At 42.7% G+C, this 19,169-nt stretch overlaps 1 long non-coding RNA gene across 1 annotated transcript in view; it reads right to left on the bottom strand.

Moving 5' to 3' along the window:
* Window positions 1–361: 361 nt before the first annotated feature.
* Window positions 362–19,169, bottom strand: part of LOC146890379 (uncharacterized) — a 29,092-nt gene continuing 10,284 nt past the window's right edge. The window contains exons 2-4 of the long non-coding RNA XR_014998731.2: window positions 4,996–5,257; window positions 3,996–4,119; window positions 362–674 (exon numbers count right to left, since the gene is read on the bottom strand). This is a non-coding gene — a long non-coding RNA (uncharacterized LOC146890379). The remainder of the gene's footprint in view (window positions 675–3,995; window positions 4,120–4,995; window positions 5,258–19,169) is intronic.

The raw sequence follows: 19,169 nt of genomic DNA, 5'->3' as shown, positions 1-19,169 counted from the left end.
ATGGGCGCCTACACACATATGCATACACACGTCTACATACACCTGCATACCACACATACACACATCTACATACACCTGCATACCACACATACACACATCTACATACACCTGCATACCACACATACACACATCTACATACACCTGCATACCACACATACACACATCTACATACACCTGCATACCACACATACACACATCTACATACACCTGCATACCACACATACACACATCTACATACACCTGCATGCCACACATATACACACAGGAGACAGACTTATGATTAAGAGACATCGAATGCATGGACAAATTATCAAAAGAATGTAAAATATTTAAATATTTAAATCAGAACAATATAACCAAATTTATGTTTCAGAATGTGATTTTATTGACAGTATGGGGAGCAAACTAGTTTGCAGTCACAAGAAAGACAGAGAAAAGTTAGGAAATGACCTTAGGGAAGACCTGATGAGCGTTTGTTTTTTTTTTTCCTGGATCAGGGTAATGAAGGATGGAGTTGGTAGAGAGCACTCGCGGCCCAGAACTGACCAGATGGAGAGACTGGGCGCCTCCATAGCGTAAACCCCACGAACAAACGTCTACGTGCAGGGACCACGAGTGCTTGCTTCCGGTCTGCAGGTACCGGAAGCTCAGTGAATGCTGCATTCCTGGGTGAACTGTGAGAGAGGAGGGAGAAGACAGCAGTGAGGCGGAGCAGCAAGTGCTTCCCTCCAGGGTGGGGGAAATGCTGACGTCATCGCATGGCGTCAGGGAGCGTCCTCACGGAGGAGGCTATGGAGCCCACAAAGCACAACAGACATTCTTAGATGTAAGCATTTAAGTGTTTTCAAATATTTCATAAGATGGCAATAAGCTCGGTATGTTGATTAACTGAGTAAGAACTCCGAGTTCTGAAAATATTATGTTTTTGTTTTTAAAAAAAAGAGTATGTAAGTTCCTTCTGAGATGAAAATCTCTCAGTGGGTGAAACGCCTAGTCTTGTTGACTAACTTGGGAGCCAAGGAGATGGAGCTGAAAACAAGAACTTCAGGAAATAGCATGGGATGTGAAACACTTTCTCTTGCCCATACTGAAGTCTTACAGGTTTATTGGGGTGGCCTATTTGAAATACAGCAAACTGCGTGGTTTAAAGATACATAACTTTACGAGTTTTAAAATGTCCTCATGCTTCTAAAGGTAGCGTGACACTCAAGATCAAGAATGCACTCAAGTGCGGGGCATAGCAGCACACGTTTTTTTTAAGCCCCAGCACTTGGGGTGCAGAGGCAGGTAATCTGTGAGTTCAAGTCCAGACTGGTCTATGTAGTGAGTCCCAGGACGGCCACAGTGAAACAGTGAGACCCTCTCACAAACAAACAAACAAACAAATACATATATGTCCAAGAAGCTCCGATAATTTCCCTCTGCCCGGTAGAAGCCCCTCCCTCCTTCCTTGCATTTCTCTCTAACCCCAGCTCAGCACAGCTGCTCACCTGGTTTCTCTCTATGTAGCTTCCTGTGTAGTTTGTAGGACAAAATTCTATCTCATGTCTTTTAGTCTGATTTTTTAGTCTTATTTCACTTAGCACAATTATTTCCAGGCTCATTTGTATTGCTGCATGCATCAGAAGTCGCATTTTTTAAATCATAGAATATCCACTATATAGTGATGTAAATACCATCTCTATATATTCTCCTGCTGATGGACATTTAGGCGGTGTGGTGGTTTCAATATGCCTGGAAATCCTTTGACACGGGCTTAACGCCTTGATTGTTATGACCAGAACAAAGCAACAGTGGCGAGACATGGCACCGGAAGCTAGGTTAGGTGAGGACCGCAGCTTTCTGCCTGCTCTCCTCTGAACTTCTCAAGGAAGTTAAGGACCAGTGCACCAAAACTTAAGCAGCCCCGTGGAGAAGGCCAAGTGTCCTGGATCTCCTCCAGAATGAATCCTTCCCTCCTGGAGGGAGGGGGAGAAAGGAGACCTATGAGATTCCTAGAGTAAACAAACCTCACAAGGCTGGGAAGCCCACACTTACAGGATTCACAAGGCCCCTCTCTGAGGTTGCAGAAGTGCTCAACAGCTACCTAGAGAAGAGACTCAAGCCAGCTGGAGAGCCTGTCCACCCAGCCAACCCTACTGGATTAGAGACTGCCCTATAGAGCTGCTGCCTGCCAGCCGTGCAGAAAGCTCCAGAGTTCAGGTCATCACCCATGCTGTGGGGGCCGGGGTTGTAGGTTGTTCCTCACCACTCCTACAGATAATCCACTCGCCCATTTGCCAAGGTGGGCTTCAGCAGAACTGCTACTTTGCCATGTGCTTGGTTGCCTATCCGAGGGGACTGGACATCACCTCATGAAAGCTCTCCCACAGCAGCACATAATAAGAAGCGGGTCCATCACCCGTCAGTGAGTCAGCCATATTGGAAGCAGACCCTCAACTTCCTCCTCGATCTCAGATGACCACAGTACCTGGGTGGCTGAGTTTCAGCTTTATGGGAGACCCGAAAACAGAACCACCTAGATAAGCTGCTCACAGATGTCTGCTCCACAGATCTGTGAGACAGCAAATGTTTGCTGCTTAAGTCATAAAGTTTTAGATTAATGTGTTTCACAGCAATAGAAACCTGCTATAAGCCTTTTTTCAGACTCTTTACAAATGAAGTTAGCATAAACACCCATATACAAGTCTTTGTGTGACATAAAAATCTGTATATATGTCTTTGTATGGTGTATGTTTTCATTTCTTTGAGGTTACTACATATTTTGTCTCAATTTTTGTTTTCCCTTAAATCATTTTCCATTCAAGTGTCAAGTTTTTCCCGCAAGGTCATAATCTTCAGGTATTTACTTACTATTCCAGATGCTCAGCCCCGTGTTAATTGTCTAGGAGGTGATCAATATTTTCAATTGAGATAAATTGAGAGCAATAACAACTGCTCAGGTGACTTTCAGTAGGCACAGAACTGAGAAGGAGATTCAATGCTATGCTCATTTCACTGACCGACCTCCTGTATCCCCATCCTATGAAAAATGGATCGATCTGCTTTAGGTTCAGGGGAGAAATGTAGCTTGAAGTCCATAAAGGAGCCTTAATCTTCAGGCGATGGGAATTCTAATTTAAACCTCGTGCATAGTGGGGAGAATGAATCCACCTTCACTCCAGTGAAAATCTGAAGTGATAGGTTTCTCAAAATAGAAACAAAACGTAATTGATCACATTGCCAAACTGTGTCCTTTCTCTCTCACCGCCCGTTCAGCCAATTTCAGATGTGCTTAGAGGAACCTGCTATGGCGCTGAGAATTTGAGTGATGCTTTCCTTTCAGATATGGTCGGGACCGACAGGGGCAAATAACAGAGGAGAGAACACCTCGTGTTCCAGAGAATGTCTGATCTGCTTCCTTTATCGAGCGTGGAGAACATTGAGCTTTTTAAGAAGCTTTCTGAGCAAAGGGGCTGATACTGGACTTAGGCACAATGGAGGGACTTTATGTCAAATATATAAGTAGATCTGTGTAGAAAAAAATCACTCCATAGTAACTCACAAGAACTAAAAGCAGGGTGGTCTTATTAAAAATATTAATAATATTATCTATGTTGATTCTGCCAGTAAATTTCAGTTAAAGTTTCTAAAACAGAAATGCAAACAAGAAAAAATATTACTATTCAACTTTTTATACTCAAAATGAAATAGAGGTTCTGTGTGTGTGTGTGTGTGTGTGTGTGTGTGTGTGTGTGTGTGTGTGTACGCACATGCTCACTACTCATTGTTCATGTCTTCCTCCTTGGCACTTCACCTTCCATTTTGAGACAGGGTCTCTCATTGAACCTGGAGCTAACTGATGGGTAAGGATGACTAGTAAGTTTCCAGGATCTGTCTGTCTCTGCCTCCTCGGTGCTAGGGTTACAGAGGAGTACCACCACAGCCAGCTCTTGCGTGCGTACTGACAACCCCAAATCAAGTCCTCATATTTACGCAGCAAGCATTTCACCTACCAAGACATCCTCTCGGCCCCACGGTTGACCCTTTATATCTGTGCATCCTACATCTTCAGAATCAGCCACATCTGGATTGAATATGCTCATTGGGAAAATACATCTGGACCAAATATATCATTCCCTAAAAAACATAGAATAATGACTATTTATATAACATTTGCACTGTATTGAGCAATACGCATAATCTGCAGATAATTTCAATTATGCATGACTTTGTTCATAGGTTACATGCAAACGATATCATTTTCTACAAGGGGCTTAAGCATCCATGGAATTTTGGTATCCTGGTACAGCTTCTCCTCCACAGATGGTAAGGGATTGCTGTAACTTTTATTGGAGAAAAGAAAGAAAAGTTCTCATTGGTGTTACCCTACCTTCTAGACGACCAATATTGGTCATTTTAATAATATTTTTCATAAGATAGCTCTCGTCCATACTGGAAGACTGAGAAAGCACACCCATTCTCTGCTTGGTCGGTTAGGAAGTTAAGTGGGGCAGAAAGGAGCAGAGGCCATAACCTCCCTGCCTCTCTCAGAGTTCAGGCTCAAAACTCACAGAGCTAAAGACACATCCTGATGGGTGTGCAGGAGCCCATGGTGCTCAGAGCTATTGGTGCATATCCCTCAGTGAATTCCCACAACAGGTCTCTACCCGACAACTTCCATAAACAAGGAGGAGTAGAATGGGGATGCAAACAAAATGCAGGTAGCCATGACAACCTGGCTCCCAGAGTCAGAATTCCAGAAAATTCTTCAACCCCTGGTACAGAGTGAAGAAGTCAGGAGAGCATCGATGAACCAACAGCATCCTGATTTTGGCTTTAGGTTCAGAGGAAATGGCTGACACCACAGCTGGTAATACAGGCACCAAGAAGAAGGGCTATCGAGGATAAACCCCCAGTGGTCCATGAGATGCTAGATTCGAAGTCAAGCATGGGTACTACAGAAGCTACTATTCTTTCAGCATGAGAGTTGGAATAACCAAGAACTTGCAATACCAGTTTATAACTGCACTCATTTGTTGGAGCAAATCCGACAATCCCTTGGACCAAGAACAGTTGCTCCCCTTTCTTGTGTCTTCACATGGCTTCTTACTCCATGTACATTCCTGTGTCCTCGTCGCCTGTTTTTATGAAGACGCCAGTGTTTAGGGCTCACCTCTGTGACCTCATTCTACCTCACAGATTGAAGTGCCTTCTCTCCAAAGTAGCCACATGCTGAGATCCACCTGCGAGCATGGGTCTCATCCTGGACCTAGGGCTTTAACACATGTGTTTTGAGGGCAGGAGAGCAGGAAACATCCTTTAGTTCACAACAGTAAACACACAGAAATTAGAGTTAGAATATTGTAATTCTTACCATGTTTTCTTAAACCAAATAACATGGTGTTATGTCGAGTGTAATTTCAGAAGTTAACACTTGGCCTAAGATGGTCCTACTTCTTCAGAAAAAAAAATCACAGAAAAATTTTAGCCTAGAACTCTTTATCCCTCAATGGTTAGTGAGTCTTTTAAAGACAAATTCCCTGACCAGCAAGATGGCTCAGCTAGTAAACTCACTTGGCATCAATCGTGATGACCCGAGTTCAAACCCCCAGGGTCCCACAAGATAGAAGGAGAGAACTGACTCACATAGATTGTCCTCTAATCTCCACATACACTGTAGCAGGCACACACACACACATGCACACACACACACATAAGCATACATACACACACATACACATGCAGACACACCTACATGCATGCACACACACACACCACACACACACACATACCACACACACATATACACATACACACACACATGCAGACACACCTACACACAGGCACACACACATACACATGCAGACACACCTACATGCATGCACACACATACACCACACACATACATATACACATGCACACACACATGTAGGCACACCTACATACAGGCACACACTACATACACACACACACACACACACACACACACACCTATGCACACGCCCATACACACAAACACACTACACAATAAAATTTAAAATGTAATAAAAACAGATTTCCAAACATCATGTCTACTGAGTCTGTGCTCAGGATGAGTGACTCTGCAATAGCACAATAGCAAGCGCTTCCCAAGGAAGACGGCGGGTTTTCTCCCTGGCCACTGCAGAGGTACATCATTGTGTTTACCTTTTTTGCTCTATTTTTGTTTTTAGTTTCCTTTGGGAAATTACTGACTCCCTTCCCTGCTATAAGAGAAAAGTCTCTCTCCTTCTCCAGCCAGGAGGTACATAGGAACCAAAGACAGTTAGCTAGTTCCTTCCAGTTTTTTCCATTTTAAGTGCAAAGAAGGAAAGCACAATTGGGGCCGTCCCCTGAGAACGCTGTGCACCATACTGCCAGATTCCTGGAGGTGACTCTGTGGTCCTCCAAGTCTGGTACCTGGGTCTCACTGTTCACATTAGTCAAAGTCGATCCCTTTGGTTAAACCTGTGACCTGTGACTAACGCAGTCCTTGGACAGTCCATGGGACAGCGACTTGGCCCAAGTAGATTCAGCCCAGGTTCGAGTATAGATCGTGACACTTTTGTAATTATTATTCCTTACTTTGGAGCTTTCCGTAAACCTTTTAGAAATGCAAAGACATGAAGTGCAATTTGTCAGGAGAGGTAGCCTGGAGGAACTGTGTAGGAATGAGCAGAGAACAGCAGCTAGGAAAACACTGTTCCTTCTTTAAAAACAGGGGAAACCAGTAATCAGAATTCTGACTGTTTTCCAGCCTTGAAAGGTCAACGTCTGAACCTGAAGACTGTCTCCAGGCTTTGAAATAATAGGGCTTGAGCACCAGAGTGAAAAAATCCGCAGGAATAAGCAAAAAGTCTTTAAGAAGTTCAAATATTCGTGGTTGGAGGCTAAGTCAATAGTTACTGTATTATCCAGATTAGCATCATAGCATGTGGTATCTGTGTTTCTCAGTTTTGTGTCACTCTGTCCATTTCTGTGACAAAGAACCTGAGACAGACAACTCAACAAGATGGACAGTAAAGGCTTGCTTTTGGGCCGTGATTTCAGCCCTTGGTTACTTGGTCACATTGCTGTGGGCCTGTGGCAACATAATGAATGTTGGGAGCTTGTCATAGAGGAGGCTGCTCATCTCACAGTAGCCAGAAGGCAGAGGGAAAGAGGGTTGGAGGGAGGGAACCCTATTCCCATACCATCTTCAAGGATACACCTCCAAAACTTTATCTTCTTTCAAGTCAGTCCATCCTCGAAGGTTCACTATCTCCCAACAGCAGAAAACCTTCAACACATATGAGGGACATTTCATATTTAAACTATAGCATGTGACAAAGAACCTGAACTTAAAAAAGAAGAAAGGTTGTTCTTAGTTCACAGTTTTGAGGCTCAGCCTGCAGACCATTAGTCCTGTTGATTTGGGGACCGTGGCAAAGGAAGTGCAAGACAGCTGTGGAGATGGCTCAACCGTTAAAGGTGTAGGCCCACGTTTGTCAAGTCCACCAGGAAGTGGATTGTGTGGGAGCAAACTGCTCACCCATAACCATCGAGATATAAAAAGCAAGAACAGAGCTGTCTGAGACAATTCCCTTTAAGGACAAGTCACAAATGACCTAAAACTTCCAACTAGACCCCACCCCGGAAGCATTTCTGTCACCTTCAAATAAAGAGTGCTGAGTTAGGTACCAGTCCTTTAACCTTTGAGAAACATCCAAAGTACCATCAAGAGAGTCAGAAATCAAAGAGAGGAGAGATAGAACCGAAATATACTTAATCTCCTTCTAGATGCAAATTAGAAAGCCTAGAGTACAAATCTTCAAATCTTCTTGTAATTTATCTCCAGTAAACAATGCAGCAAAGATTTCAAAACAGTTCCCTGACTCCTATGGGCTTCTACTTAATGTAGACATTGTGTCTACTAACAACCACACCAATATGGGATAGTGGTAGCTCCAGAGGTTGGAAAACAGGACAAAACCTACCAAAGGATCCATGGAATTCTCAGGCAAGGCACTGAGGAGAAGGGTGCTGAGTTCAGCTTCAGAGAGAGAATAAATCTCTGAGACAAGTTACTCAGTTTCAGAAAATAAATTATGCTTTGTTTAATAGCACAGAGCAATTAGGAGTGAAGCCAGACTAGAGGCACTGGAGGCTTCTGGGAATGGGACTGGAAAATGCACAGTGGCTGATCATTCTCATCTCCAAGGGAAACAATTAAGAAAAATCAAGAAGTTCACCAAATCTAACTTCTTCATGGTCCAGAGATTAAACTTACAGAAAATACAAACTTCAAAAGCAAGCCTGCCCTCGTCTGAGAAGAAAAGGGTTTAAGACAGATAAAAGACTTAGGTCAGCATTCAGTGGAGGGATAGAGAAGAAAGGGACTTTATTACTGCCGTGAAGAAGGCGTTAGGTAAAAACACAGGGTAAACTGGAGAAAATAAGTTTTGCTTCTGACATTTTCTGAAATCCCTTTCAGTTTGCAACAATCATTTTGGTTTTTGAAATTCCATTTACAACCCAGGAGATCCTTATGATAAGCAAGCCCAGAGTCTCCTGAGCTATTACAGCCTTCAATTTCCCAGCATTTCCCCTGTGGAGACATGAGAAATTCCCTGTGGGCTTCAGAATATCTTAAGTACCTCAGTCATACAATTTTCAATTTGAACTGTTATCACTTGTAAGCTTTTATGATTCAAAAAACCATATGGTATGACATTTCAAAAACAGTCCCAAAGACTATCATAACATTTCTGTAAACATTTAACCCAATCATGTATTCTAACACACCCCCCCCCCAAAAAAATGTACCTGATTTCAAAAGCCGTGTTTCCCCTGGCAAAGCACTTGTTTCAAAGAAACACAAAAGTGTCTCACAAGACACTGACTGCACAGAACGCTGCTTAGGTGATCCTGACTAACACTGTTGCCGAGAAAGATTAAACCAATACCAGATTCCTCTCTCCCCATACCACTTTGGCAAATGAGAGTCAGGTGAGTATAACTAACCAACCAGTGCATGGGTATCCCAAATATGAAGCACACAATGTGGTGATTCTGCAGAGAGCAGGAGCCAGGACAACCCCCAGAGAATCTCCTTACCATTATCTTTTTCCTTATATATCAGCTTATTCTGGAAGGCTTCTTGGCATACCCCTGGATCATTTGTTTCAAGGTGGCCTGGGGAGCTTACTCAGTAAGGCACTTTTCTTGTACTCTCTTAGATTGATTGGGTGAGAATCTTTGATTTGCTTCTTACGCATACCAGAATCCACAAGGTATGATTGTTGGTAAATTGTTGATTTTATATTGAATGCATTCCATATATAAAATAGTACTGAACATGTGAAATTTAATGACTTTAATGGGAGTAAACATTGCTAGCTGTGTCTACATAATGTGGTGGTTTTGATATGAAGGACTCTCCATGGTCTCGTGTGTTTGGACACTGATCTCCAATGGGTCCTATGGTCTCGTGTGTTTGGATACTGATCTCCAGTGGGTGGTGCTGTTGTGGAAGGTTGTAGAACCTTCTTGAGGTGGCACCTCACTGGAGGAAGTGAGTCGCTGGAGGTGGGCCTTAGACTTTCTATCCCAACCCTATGTCGTCTGCTCTCTGTGTGACTGGCTGCCTCACCCTGGTGCCACCACACTCTCTGCCATGGTGTGCTGTAGTCTCACAAACCGTAACCAGAATAAGCCCCTGTCCCCTTCAGCTGCTTCTCTTGGGTATTTTCCACAGCGGTGAGAAGCCGAGCTGATTCAGAATGTCAACAGTTAGCGGAGGGGAACCACCCACTGCCTACATGCCTAAGAAGTAAATTATTTCATTACGACATTTGTTGAAGTCAGCGAGCCAGCAGGGTAAACGCTAATTTCCTCAGTTCTCATCACAGAAGTTTTGATGGGGTTGATTCTCCATGGAGGAGTTTATTACGGATCCAATTTCTCTGTTAAAAAATTATTTTAAATATTAAAGTTAGGATGCAACCAGGAAGCTAAGTTGACATAAAAGTCAAAAGAAGCCCAGGTATCAATAAACCTTTAAAAAATAATAAAATATGTTTCGCTGCCAGGATATTTTTCAATCTCATTACATATTATATAAAATACCAGATTCTACATACTGCACTCTGATAGAGCTTTAGTAGGCGCCAACTCCCCTACAGTATGTCACTATGCTTTGGAAACAAGATTAGTAGGGAAAGGAATGGACATACTGATGGTTGGGTGAGTGGCATTTACCGCCCCTGCATTCCCTGCTCCCAGGTGGCTGGCACTAACTGTTTCGGGTGTAGATTCCCCAAAGGGTCATTTTTTGAATAGGCCGAGACCTCTGACTTCCTGGAACTGTCTAAGCTGGGTCCAGTTCCTCTGCCTGCTATTCTGTGGTCAAGATAATTGAGTGAGAAAGTATGACAAGGACAGGGGAGCAGAACAAACCCGAGACAGGGGAGGCATCACGAAGTCTCTGAAGGAGTGAGTTGGATTTTCTCAAACTCCACTGGGTGTCCTTTAGTCCCTGAGGTTTATAAATACCTACAAAACTTCTCTCCTTTTTTATTTAGCTGAATTTAGTGGGCCTCTATTCTTGCAGCCCTGGGGCTTTGTGCTTTCCTTTGGTTCCAGCCAAAATCTTGCCATTCTGAGGCCACATCTGTGTCTTACGTCATCACTTTGACACATACAATGCGGGTAAGTGTTACGTATGGAAGATGGTACCTCAACTCGGTTCACACCATCATGACTTTAGTACACACTGTCTATAACCAGTTGACGTCCCTCACAGGAGTTAAAAATATTACTAAATGTATTGCCTGGGCAATGATCTTAATGAGTTAAAGATTATTAACCTTCCACTTCACAGCCATATGAAACCCAGCAGCAGATTTGCAATAACAAAGTTATAAAGTGGCAGTGTGTGCATCATAAGCCTCTATGCCGGATGCTTTTTCATTATGGTGGTCACCAGACACCTGGCACAAATAAATCAGGGAAGAGTTTGCTTGGCCTGACAGTTTGAAGGTACAGTATGGCAGGAAAGGCACAGTCACAGCAGTCTGAAACAACTCAACACAGTGTTTCCACAGTCAGGAGAAAGTAGAGAGGGGAAGGAGAGCAGGGGAGGGAGAAGAAGAAGATGGGGAGGTGGAGCTCACTTTATCATTTTTACTCTACACAGCCCATGTTTAGAAGGATCTTCCTACATCTGTTACCCTAGTCAGGAAATGCCTCACAGATATGCCAAGAGCTTTGTCTCCAGGATTTTTCTAGATCCTGTTGAGTAGACAGTATCAATTGTCACACTCCCTAGTTTGGAGTCATCTCTACTCAACCAGTGTGTCTCAAGATGGAGTTCCCAGAAAAATGGTGGTACTAAGAAATTTCAAATAAATTACATTAAAAAACTTAGCATTTAAAGATTGAGCAGTTAAATATATTAGGAAAATAATTTAAATCTAATTTGATTTTATAAACCCAAATATATAATCTATAAAAATTTTGAATAAAAATTACTGACTTCTGGAAAAACTTCGCTGTATGATTCAAATGAAATGATCAATAATGCCATGAAAATGTGTTCAGAAGTGGAAGTTTGTATGTAAATAATGGTGTTGCAAAATATTTTATCACACTGTGTGAAGATGTGTTGCTGTTTTACCTCACCTGCCCAAGGCATCTTCCAATTGGTTCAATAAAGTGCTGAATGGTCAATAGCTAAGCAAAAGAGGTTAGGCGGGACTTCCAGGGAGAGAGAGGAACTCTGGGAAGAATCTGAGAGGTGGAGATTTGTAGTGGCATTTCAATTGTATTTTAATAAATAAAGACTGCCTGAAGATCTGAGAGTAAAAAACAGTCTCACTGGCCAGCCTTACAGACCAGGTAATGGTAACACATACCTTTAATCCCAGTAGCCACACTAGTTGCCATAGAAATCAGGTGCATGCCTTTAACCCCAGTGGTGTGAGCCTTTAATCCCAGAAGTAGAGAGGATTACAAAACGGGGGAGACCACTCTCAAACACAGTCTCCTTCTGAGATTCCCTGATCCTCTTCCCTTTTTTCTTTCGTTACTCCCTCTCTATCCTCCCCCCTCTCTTCACTTCCTGGTCGTGGTGAAGCAGGCATCTCTCTGTCCCATCCTACACTGCCTGTCATGCTATTCTGCCTTGTTGGAGCCTAGAGCAACAGAGCCATGCAAACACAGCCTGGAACTTCTGAAACTGTGGACCAAAATAAACCTCTCCTCCTTTCAAGGTGATACCACTCAAGGATTTTGTCACAGTGACAGCAAGCTCATGAACACAACATCTAGTGCAGGCAGATTGCTATCGCTGGGTAACCACATAGATAAACAGTGTAAACTATTCAACTGCTTTTATCAAATCCTGGAAGGATTGACGCATACAATCAGTCGCGCTGTGCAAACGTTTTCAGATGCTTTTCCACATAATCAGTAAATCAAAGTAGAGTAATGATGTAATGAGAACCAAGAACCCTAACAAGGGCCCTCAATCACCCAAGAAAAAGAATAGTCCTTTTTCAAGATCCTATCTGGGCGTCATATCTACATGATGAGCTGGACCTGGGAAAGTAACTGAGAACCAAAATTACACGTGACAACACACAGGAACACTCACAGTCAAACTGAAACGCCTTCCTTCTGTTAAATCTGAAGGTCTTCTGGGGAGCAATGCCCCTAAGAGGATTCCAGCACCGGCTCATCTCAATTCTGTATGATCACTTGCATAGGATGAACATATGTATCCGCAGGTCTGCATGATGAAGGCTCCCAAGTTCTGGTCTTCCACCTCTCCCCTTTACCAACCAGGGGAATTCCCATGAGGTCTTGCACTGTTCTGAGTCTCCACTTCCTCATTTAGACACGATGACCTCGCTGACCCAGTGGAAGGATAGTCAGCTGTGGAGGGCGGTGTTCCGCAACATTGCGGTGCAATTTTTATTTATTTGTTATTTTTACAATGAGATAATCTTGTTTTAGTTCCTCCTGCATCTGGGATCACCTGTATGTCAAAGCTTATTTAGTGTTTCTCTTTTAAAGGCGTGGTGATTCTGGAATACAGAATAAGATGTGAAGGACAGAAGTGTTATTTATAATGGGAAATAGGGAATCTTGTATAAAAGACAATTTCTCCCCATGGAACACATGAGCAGATTGGGTGGAGCACTGGATGGCGCAACCTAAGAAGAGACGCACACAGCATCAGAGTTGGCTCTTCTTAGCCCCCTAAGCGGGCAGTGCTCATCGTCACACATACTGAACTAGTGTAGTGAATCTGGGCAGCGGTGAGGAAGGCAGGCCTGCGTTCTGCTCACCCCGGAAGCACTGCTGACTCCAGCAGGCTGCCTCCTTCTTTCACGGCCAAGTTTCACCTTGGGGTGGTAAAAATCCTGTGTCTTCATTTTGTTTCCTAAAATACAAGGAGTTAATCCCCGTGAACCCTCTTCAGGAGCAGTTTTAACGTAGTGATTGAGACGGTGGCATACTTGGCTTAGGAAGGCTGATTTTCCCTAATGGACTCCTTAGAAACCCTTCTGTGTTCCTTGAGAGATTCGCTTTATTTCCACCAGGACACACATTCCCCTTGAGAAGCACTTGATGCTCGGGTTAGACGTCAGATCTGATGACCGTTTCTGAAGGCCCTTGCTCTTCCATGTGAGTTATCGAGGTCGTTAGATCTGCCATGACTCTGTTGCCTCTTATTTTTCTGTAATAGTCTTCTGCTCAGATATCTGGAAGAAAGGCTGCCTATTGTTCCCTCTAGTGGTGACTGGGACATTCTTCTCAAACACGCCTCTTTCATTCTTTGCCCTTCTATTGTCAGTCTAAAGCAGTTTAAAGCGTTTTGTCCACCTTGCAGGAAATACAATGATGGCGTCATTTGTGCTACATTGCCATGGTGTCGATAAATAGTTAAAATAGTTTCAGAAGATATCGCCCTATTTTCTTTATGTTTTATTTACCCAAAACCTATTAACTTTTAAATTTTTAAATGTACTCCTTCCAGTTTGAAATATCGTCAGTAGCTCTATAATTCCAAAAATACCATTTACTTTTGAATCCAGGGACCTTTTTTATTCATGCTTAGTCGTGGCTGCTTTTATTTTCTGGGCACTCACAACATTCCAAATGAAATAGGTCACTCTTGGATTTCTGATTCTGTTAGAGTCAGGGTCTGATGGCGTGTGGTATCTAGAACTCGGCCATCTCTCCCTTTTCCATCCTTCCACACCCTCCATTTCTCCCCAATCCAAATGGTCACAGCTAAGGATGGGGTTCTCATTTTATTTCCTTTCTTCTCAGGTAGAAGTTTAATGAAATATTTTTCTTCTAACGTGTTTGCTTCCAAATGCTAATGAGCGATATAGTTTGTGGCAGAGGACGAGGAAGAACAGTTGAAAAAAACAAAGGAGATAATTAAGCAGAACAGGTGGCTCTCTACAAAAACTTGAAATTAGGACTTGCCTTCACCTGAGAGTAATCAAGTGATAACTGTTAATTAAAATGACTTTGATAAATAGTTTTGTAAAATGTTTTGTTCCTAGATGAAAAGACTCCATATTTTAAGATGTCAATTTCTCCAAATTAATCTGTAAATTCAATAGCAACCCAATAGAATTTAATAAACTTTAACAATTGTTCTTGAGGTTTACCTGAAACAATATGCAAGCAAAAGTAGCCACAAACAACAAAAGATTAATAAAGATAGCCAAGGAAAAGGCTGTGTTCAATATGTTTTTAATGGGGTTATGAAGACGGAATACTGTTATGAAATCAGGGAAAGAGAGGTGTGCTAATGAAGCAAGAAAAAAAGGCCCTTAAAGAGGAGTGTGGGATTCTAGTAAGGCTAAGATTTGCAATTTATATTAGCGAGAGAAAAGGGAGCAGATCAATTAGCCACTGAAAGAAAAGACCCCCACGTCCGACTTCTCTCTGCACACTAACCTGGAGTCTCAGTAGGTCTGCGGATTAAAACTTAAAGCACTGCAAACAGCTGAGAACAAACAGAAATGAGTGTGTTAATCAATAACGAAAGGACAGGAGCATCTGTGAGCGCAATACAAAACCCAGGGAAATCTTCACTATAATACCGCACAGACTTGACTTTTGAAGTCACTTTTGAAAAGACTTTCATAATTATGGTCGGAAGACTCTAGCTTTAGAAACAAAGGAAAAGAGAAAAGGGAAAAAAATGCCAAAATATTTGTGAAGGCAAAGTGATGATATTGTAATTTGCACAAACCAAGTCGTTAGGAAAAAGATGTCACAGTGGGGAAGTGACAAAGGACATAAACAGGAAAGCCACAGGGGAGCAATTACAAACAGCCACAAATGATAAAAGGCTCGCAGCCTCACTAATCGTGGAACCCAAACCCAGACTGCAAAAAAACCAAGAGTTCATCATGCAAAATTTATCAGCACAGGTTGAAGCAGGGCTTTCAGTACTGTAGGTACGAGCACAAATTAATACAGTCTTATTTGAGGGAATATTCATCATGTGTTTTTGATCAGGCGATTCAATTTCTATGCTTTTGAAATTTTGTCCTGCAGAAGCAACTTACAAGAAAGAGCAAGTGTGTATGTGTGTGTGTGTGTGTGTGTGTGTGTGTGTGTGTGTGTGTGTACAAATATACTACTATATGGCAATCCCTAAACAATATTACACAGAATTATTGTATTAATCTACTCACCTCATTCCCCCCAAAACTGAAAGTAGAGGCTTGTGATTTGAATGTGAAGTGTCCCCATAGGCTCATATGTTTGCCATGTAGTCCCCAACTGAGGGGGCCATGTAGGGAGCTTGGGGAGCCTGGCCTTGCTGGAGGTATGCAGATGAAATCTGATCACCCTGCTTCCTAACTGATGGGCTTGCCTCCTGCTCCTGCCTCCCTGCCGTCCTAACACGGTGGACTTCATCGCACCTCGGGCAATAAGCTAACATAAACCCTCCCTCAGGATTCCTATTCTCGGGGCAGTCTGTCACAGCGCAAAAGTAGCTAACACAGAACTCAGAAAGACACCTGGGTCTCCATGATCACAGCAGCCTCATTTACAACAACCATACAGTTGAACACATTATTGTGCCGCCATCTCCACTATCTTCAGGAATTTTCCGGCTTCTCCAACTGAAATTCTGTATTCAGTGAACCCCAGTTCCTTGTAGTTGGTTATTTTTTACTCTTTGGGGGCTCGCCACCCAGCTCCCAAATAAATCACACATGGAGATTTATTCTTACTTATGAGTGCCCGACCTTAGCTTGGCTTGTTTCTAGCCACTTTTGCCCCTGGGATTTTACTTTTTTCTATTTCTGCGTATCTTTTCTTTCCTTCTTACTCCGTATCTGGCTGTGTGGGTGGGTAGCTGACCCCCGTCATCTTCTTCTTCTTCTCCTTTTCCTGCTCCTCTTAGGAATTCTCTGTGCCTGGCAGCTCTGCCTACTGCTCTCCTGCCCAGCTAGCGTCTATTCAGCTTTTTATTAGACCAGTCGGGTGTTTTAGACAGGCAAAGCAACACAGTTTTGCAGAGCTAAACAAATATTCCACAGTATAAACAAATGTAACACACCTTAAAATAATACGCCACAAGAGCTCATCTTTCCTCTGCACCCATCACTTGGAAATTCGTAGTTCTACCTTCTGGCTATGCTATGGAACCTCATATGAAGAGGTTCATAAAATATCCTTGTCACTGGCTCATGTTCCTTAGCACATAGTGTTTTGAAGGTCATCAGTGTCATTGCATGTATATTTCCTTCCTTTTAGGGCCAAATAATAGTTCAGTTTTGTATGGGCCACATCTTAAAATTTATCTACTTAGCAATCAATACATGGTTCGCTTCCCTCCATCTGGTTCACCAAGTGCTCGTTTTATGTCCCAAGACAAATATCTTCTGAATATGCTTGACAACAGTTACTTCTATCCCTTCACATTTTCACTTTTTAATTCAATAATGTATTAAGTTTTTTTTTTCTGAACAAAAAGTAGCCTTAATCCATGATGAACTTTCAGGTCAACAATTAAGATGACAAAATATTTGCAACATTTTATGAGATGTAAATGACACAAAAAAAATGCCCAATAGGGAAGGAGATGATTTACTGTCAAAAACAGTATGGAGTTCACCATAGAATCTCTTCATTTACTTCACTGTGTATGCTCACTGATTTGTGTGTGTGTGTGTTTGCATTTTTGCTATAGGAGTTTGTCACTTTCCACAGGAATATCAAAAGTGAGGTAAACATGGACTCTGCCTTTTGCGTATTCACAGTTCAGGATGTGCAGTCTGGCAACCAGTCATGGCATAGTTGGTCAGTGCCTTATCCATGGGCGTTGAAGAACTGAGATATCTATCTGTCTTCTCGAACACTGTCCTCTAAACATAAAAGACAACACCATCTTAACCAGAGCAGCTGTGATTGCCTGAAACAGACCTAGAAGTCAGGCTTGGAGACATACCTGCATAGAAGGAGGGTACCAAGGAGGGTGTAGACGGAAGTTTCTGACCTGCCTGGTTCTGATGTCATTCAGTCCCAAAGAAACACACTTTATAAGCTGTTTGGCCTCTTAGCTCAGGCTTATTATTAACTAGCTCTTACATCTCAAATTAACCCATAGTTCTTATTTATGTTTAGCCACGCAGCTTGGTATCTTTTCTCTGTAAAAGGAGCAGCGGGCTGCGGTCCTGCCACCCGGCTTCTGGCTAGCTTTCCCAAAATAATTACACGGAAACTGTATTCATTTAAAACACTGCTTGGCCCATTAGTTTCAACCTCTTACTGGCTAACTCTCACATCTTGATTAACCCATTTCTAGTAATCTGTGTAGCACCACGAGGTGGTGGATTACTGGGAAGGATCTTAACCTGCGTCCATCTTGGAGAGGAGAGCTATAGCGTCTGCCTCACTGCCTTCTTCCTACCAGCATTCTGTTCTGTCTACTCCACCCACCTATGTTCTGACCTATCAGGCCAAGCAGTTTCTTTATTAATTATCCAATGAAAGCAACAGAAATACAGAAGATCATTTCTACATCATTTCTCAGTAAAGCATTCTCATCTTGCTTTCTCTGTGTTTGACTGATGATTGCATCTCTTCCTTTTCCTCTTCCCAGAATTCTCTTAATCTGGTGCCCTCCCTATACTTCCTGCCTGACTACTGGACAATCAGCATTTTATTAAACTAATACGAATGACAAATCTTTACAGTATACAAGAGCATTGTCCCACAGTAGGAGGGTCATCAGCCTCTCACCGATTATCTCGGACACTCTCCTAAGCTTCTCTTGCAGGTGCTACCCAGCTACATGTGGTCTCTGAAAATGACTGACTATAAAGTAAATGAAGGTTAACTGAAGAGGACATCCATGTACACCACTATAGGAAGGTCAGCATCCATGCTGGAGTGAGAATTTTCCATAGCACAGCTGTCTGAGTGTCACCCACACCTAGTAATAACTCCTCCCATGCTCTGAAAGAAAGCCCTGAAAACCCAATGGCTCTCCAGAGGGGACTTGGGCAGGATTGTTACTCAGGCCTGTCCTTGGTGCTGAGTGAAGGGGTCCACTTTTGTCTGCATCTTTTCAAGAAAATTCCCCACAACCACCTGCAATGTCTGTTCCTGTGAATCCTGTTTATGCCTCTGTGAGACACTTCCCCCGTGGCAACAGACCCCTCTATACCTCCCACAACCACAAGCTGCTATCAGTTCAAAGTATTACTCTGTCCGCTTGTAAGGTCCACATGATAAAAATCAACATTTGATTTCTTCCTCTGCCATTCACACTATAATTTATTCTTTGTGAAGCTTTAATTGCACAATCTGAATGCCTCCTGCAGAGCTATGACATCACAGTGCCGGATATGGTGCAGGGCATGACTTCCTGCTTACTTGGTCTGATGAGAACGCCAGGGAGCTATGATCCTGCCAGCCCAACCCCCAGATCTGGAGTTTAAATTTAGGTCATTTAATTATTTTTATGAGATGAGGTAAGTTGCTAGCAAGAGTAGTTCTCTGCAGCTGGAGAGCCACCTTTTATCTCTTGGTTAAAAAGTAGAGCAGTTCCTTGTTAATAATATTAGCAAGTGCTATGTATAGCATGCTACACATTCCCAAGGAGTGACATCCTCATTGGACTTTCAAGCAAGAGGCAGTAT

Source organism: Myodes glareolus, chromosome 21 (genome assembly GCF_982192425.1).
Source record: "Myodes glareolus chromosome 21, mMyoGla1.1, whole genome shotgun sequence".
Classification (NCBI taxonomy): domain Eukaryota; kingdom Metazoa; phylum Chordata; class Mammalia; order Rodentia; family Cricetidae; genus Myodes; species Myodes glareolus.
This window is presented reverse-complemented; position numbering and strand designations above follow the sequence as displayed.